This window comes from Heterocephalus glaber, unplaced genomic scaffold (assembly GCF_053883595.1).
Source record: "Heterocephalus glaber isolate CG9 unplaced genomic scaffold, H.glaber_assembly_v1.0 deba00000071, whole genome shotgun sequence".
NCBI classification, from domain to species: Eukaryota; Metazoa; Chordata; class Mammalia; order Rodentia; family Bathyergidae; genus Heterocephalus; species Heterocephalus glaber.
Window position 1 is genome coordinate 5,003,874 of NW_028258137.1, and position 5,053 is coordinate 5,008,926.

The following is a 5,053-nucleotide window of genomic DNA, read 5'->3' on the forward strand; positions in this document are numbered from 1 at the left end:
GGACTTCCCTTCCACTTGTCTATGGGCATGGCCATGTGACTTTCTTTGGCAATGGGATATTAACAGACATGATGCAAGCTGAAGTTTGAAACATATTTGAACAGCTGATCTGTGTTTGTTTTGTTTTTTTTTTTCATGCTAGGAATTGAATCAGGCCTTGTGAAGGTTAGGCAAGTGGTACACCACTGGGCTACATTCCTAGCCTTCTTTTATTATTTTGTTTTGAGAGAGGATCTCTATAAATTGCCCAGGCTCCCCTTGAATTTACAATACTCCTGGATTCAGGCTTCTGAGTAGCTAGAACTGCAGGCAAGTACCATCAGCACTTCAGCCTCTCAGTAAGAGAAAAATCCATTCTGAGTAATCACAACCCAAGGAGGATGAGAAACATTTGAAATAAATTTAATGCAATCTACAGCCCAAAGTCTTGCCCAGCCCAGAACAACTGGGTCTCAACTTACCCTCAAATAAAGCAAAAGATGAATGCCTATTGAAGTGCATGTCACTGAGATATTGTGGTGACTTGTTATGCAACATTATTGTAGTGACAGCTAGCTGATGAGAGATGTATGTACAGTATGTACCATCCCTTTGAAACATGTTGGAACTAATCACAAGAGCCTGGCTGCTGCTATACAGTGATATCAGTGCTTTATTGAAAATACTTTACTCTCCCCCAAATCAGAACAAAGCAAACATGTCCACTTTTACTACTGCTATTCAATATTGTACTGGAAGTTCTAGACAATACAATATGGTAAAAACAAAAACTTAATGGTATGCATATGGTAAAGAAAGAAAATTGACATTTATTGATATCATGATTGTATTTAAAAATCCAAAAATCCACAAAAAGCCTACTAGAGTGAATAAATGAGTTTATCAAGGTCACACAGTAGAAAGTCAACATGCAAAACTCAATTGTATTTCTATAAACTAGTAATTAACACTTGGAAGTTGAAGTATTTTAAAATAAGCCAATTACAATAACATCCAAAACATGACATACTTAGGGATAAGTCTAACACAATAATCATAAGATTTGTATGTTAAACACTATAAAGCATTAATAAGAAAAATAAAAAGACTAAAATAAATGGGAAGATATGCTGTGTTTAAGTGTCAGACTTGATTTTTTTAAATAGTATATTTTCTTCCTCAAACTGTTCTAAGGAGTCAGTGCAATCCCAATCAAAAATCCCACTAAACCTTTTGTTAAAAATTGATGAACTGGGCCGAGGATTTAGCTCAGTGGTTTCTCTGCCTGCTGTGCAAGTGCAAGGACCCGAGTTCAATCCCCAGTACCAAAAAAAGAAAAAAAAAATTGATGAACTGGTTCAAAAAGTTATATGAAAAAGAAAAAAATCTAAATAGACAAAAACACTTTTGAAAAAGAACAAATTAAATGATTCACACTACCGGTTTTCAGATTTACAATAAAATTAGTAATTAGAATAGTGTGACAGAGTTCAACACACTTCTTCTGTACGGGACCAATTGAAGTATTTTAGGTTTTGTAGGCCATACAGTCTCTGTCTCAACCACTACAGTGCAAAATCAGTCAGAGATGATAGGTAAATAATTAGGTATGGTTATGGACCAATAAAACCTTCTTTACAGAATCAGATGGCAGCCATAGTTTACCAATCCTTGCAGCATGTTACAGAGGAAAGTAAAGATACAGATTAATAAAACAGAATAGGATTCCCAGAAATAGACCCAAATACATGTGGTCAATTGATTTCTTTTTTAAATAAAGGTGAAGTAGTAAAACTCTTGACCCACATTACTTTTCAAAGTCATATTATAGATGTAATTGCTTCTCGGCCTCTTGGCTAAGATCAAGTGTAGCATCAGATCATAGATGTAAATGGAACACAGACTTAAATATAAGATGCAAAACTATAAAAATGTCTAAAAGAAAATCTTTGTAACCTTGGTTAGGCAAACATTTCTTATTTAAAACATAAAAACTATGACTTATAAAAGAAAAATGATAAATTAGACTTTATAAAACAGAAACCTTCTGACCTTTGAAAGACACAATTAAGCAAATGAAAAGGCAAGCCACAGACTGGAAAAAAAATATTTGCTAAACCCATAACTGATAACAATAAGCCCATAACAATAAAGACTTGTACCCAGAATATATAAAGAACACTCAAAACTCAATAAGAATAAACCAATCCAATTTTTTTTTAAAAATGGTTAAAAGACATGAATACTTTAGCAAAGTTATAAATGTGTAAAAATAGACATATTAGTGGTTAGAGAATTATAAATTCAAACAATAAATGACTAAATTTTTTTTTGAAAACTGACAATACCAAATTCTGGAGAGGATACGGAACAAGATCCTTCACACATTTCTGGTGAGAATTCAAATAAGTACAACCAATTAAGGAGCTAGTTTGGCAGTTTCTTAGAACATTAGACATGCACTTACCAAATAGCACAATATCCAGTACTGGATACTTATACTAGAGAAATAAAAAAAAAATGTCTACAGCTATAGTCTATATCTAGATGTTCCCTAAAGCCTGATGTGATCATAGGTGGAACCTTTGGAAGGTGACTGGATTACTGAGGCCATATAGATGGTTTGATGTTAGGAGGCAGAGTGTGGTCTGAAGAGGTGGGTCTCTGAGGTCGTGGCCTGGAAGGGTTTATCTCCCTCCCAGGCTTCTTCCTTGATTCTTTGTACTTCCCCACTGCCATGCCCTGAGTAGTTCTCTGCCAGACCTCTCTACCACACCGTCCTCCCTTGGAGCCATGGGACTATGGACTTAGACCTCTATAAACTGAGAGCCAAAATAAACCTCTCATTCCATAAGTTGTAAGTGTTGGGTATCGTGTCCCAAAAACAGAAAAGTGACCAAGATATCTACACAAATATCTGCATGAGAATGCTCATATCAGATTTATCTGCCACTTCCAAATGCTGGAATTAACTCATATGTCAATCAACTACTGAAGGATAAACTGTGGTGCACCCATTCTGTTTAACACAACTCACAAATCAAAAGAAATAAACTACTGATACATGCAGTAATGTGGACTGGTCACAAAAGCATTTTCCTAAGCAAGAGAAATTAGACCCAAAAGGCTATATACTATATGACTCTATTAACATGATGCTTAAGACAAGGCAAATTCTATGGTGAGAAAAACCGCTGCAGATAGGGCTGGAAGCAGAAGAGGGGCTCCCATTCAAAAGGGCAAAAGAGAACCTGGGAGGTAGGGGTAGAAGCAATGATTGTGATAGGCTGGTGGTTCTGTCACTGAGACTTTGCTAAAGCCCACAGAGCTTAAAATGTGAATTTATTTATATGTAATTTATAACACAATCATGCCCCCAAACCCTTGAGTGGATCCCCAGTTCTCTCAAAATTAAGATAAAAACATACATATTGATCATAACTTAACTGCTGTCAGTGCTATTCCTAGGAACCCACTGCACCAGTGGTGTTAGGAATCTTGTTGCCCCAGATCAACTGGATCAGAACCTCTGAAGGGAGTGATAGGAATCCATGCTGTCAGGCAAAACAGGATGCAAATCTAGTTGTCAAGCAATGTGGATTGCTAAGGAAGAATTTCTGATTCTGATGCCTAGTGTCCTATCCACTCACCCCATTCTCACTTCTGAGCCTTTTTTCTACCCCTTGATGTAGGCTCCAAACAAACAGCCTTACTGCCACCCTAGTGATTATCATTCTGAGATGTCACATTCTATAGACACCTGTGAAGACATGCCCTTAGTGGGCCAGACCAGCATAATTCACTCCCACTACATCCACCCTTTCTCTTTTCCTGCACTTATAACAGGATGGAGACTCAGAGCAAAGAGAAAGATTTGCTGGCAGTGGGCAGAATTTCCAGCAACCAACAACTCCCGCTGGTCCTGCATGTGTTTGCTTGAAGAGGATAATCAAGTCCATTTATCAGACATTTCAAAGAGCAGGGATGCTTTCCCTAGACAGATAAACAAGGCAAAAACAAGCTAATTTGTGCTTCTTTCCCGACATTTGGAGTTCTCTAAATGAATCAGTCAGCAAACCCTTGGGGAGGCTTTGGGGTACTGTGAGAGATAACAACAGTTGCAGCAATGGTGTTTGGTACTCAGTGGGACTGTAGACCTGCAAAGTAGTGAAAACAAGATCAGGCCAAAGACACTGGCATCAGGCACAAAGGAGAAGGGCAGGCTTCAAAAGTGGAAGACTGTCCAACTTCTTGGTGGAATTCTTGGTCTATGGAATGCGCCATTTCTCTTCCACAGGTCACCCAGAGGCCAGAGACACTCTCTGCTTTCAAAGGCTGATGCAGTGCCAGAACCACAGTTCTCCAAACTTCTCCATCTTTCCAGTGCACGGCCATCATAGGAAGAGAGGTGCGAACCTAACATTCTGCATTTTCAACAAGTTCCCAGCTACTGCTGATACCTCCAGTCAGGGGCCACTCTGATTACAAAGGCTACAGAGTTCACTGACTATAAAGGAGAGAGTCAAAACACACCAAAATATTTGAAGGAGTAAAAAGATCAATTTCTCTAGATAACTAAAGATATAACCCAAAACCCAGAATGCCCCTTTCCTCTTGCTTTCCAGACACATGAATTTCCCTACTTGGGCAATCTATCAACCAGTGCTTAACAGAGCAACAGGAGGCTGGGTTAAAATCAGTCAGCTGCTATGATTAAAATGACCCAATGTGATGTGGTGGGAAAAAAAAATAGTCAAAGGGAATTGGATACAGTCAAATAACAGGAGAACTTCCCTGCAGTGCAGTTTATATCTCAGCTCTGAATCTTTGCAAAAATTGTCTGTCCACTGGGCCTCCTCTAAGTCCTCAGGATAAAGATTGAAGGTGGCCAATGATCAAGGCAGAAAAACCTGCTTTAAAATCTCTCTCTGGCTAGTGGAAAACTGTGTGAAGAAGGTTTAAATAAGAGAAAGGCTCTTCTGAGATTTAATTAAACCATACAAGAAATGGATAAGAAGAGGGAGAAAAGAAGAAATATTTGAACTTCTGCCACATTTCTCGCCAGTAATTTCAC

The 5,053-nt window shown here is 38.1% G+C and overlaps 1 pseudogene; it reads left to right on the forward strand.

Annotated features, from left to right (window-relative positions):
* The first annotated feature begins 1,815 nt into the window (after nt 1-1,815).
* Nucleotides 1,816-1,970, forward strand: LOC147830585 (U2 spliceosomal RNA; annotated as a pseudogene).
* Nucleotides 1,971-5,053: the final 3,083 nt, after the last annotated feature.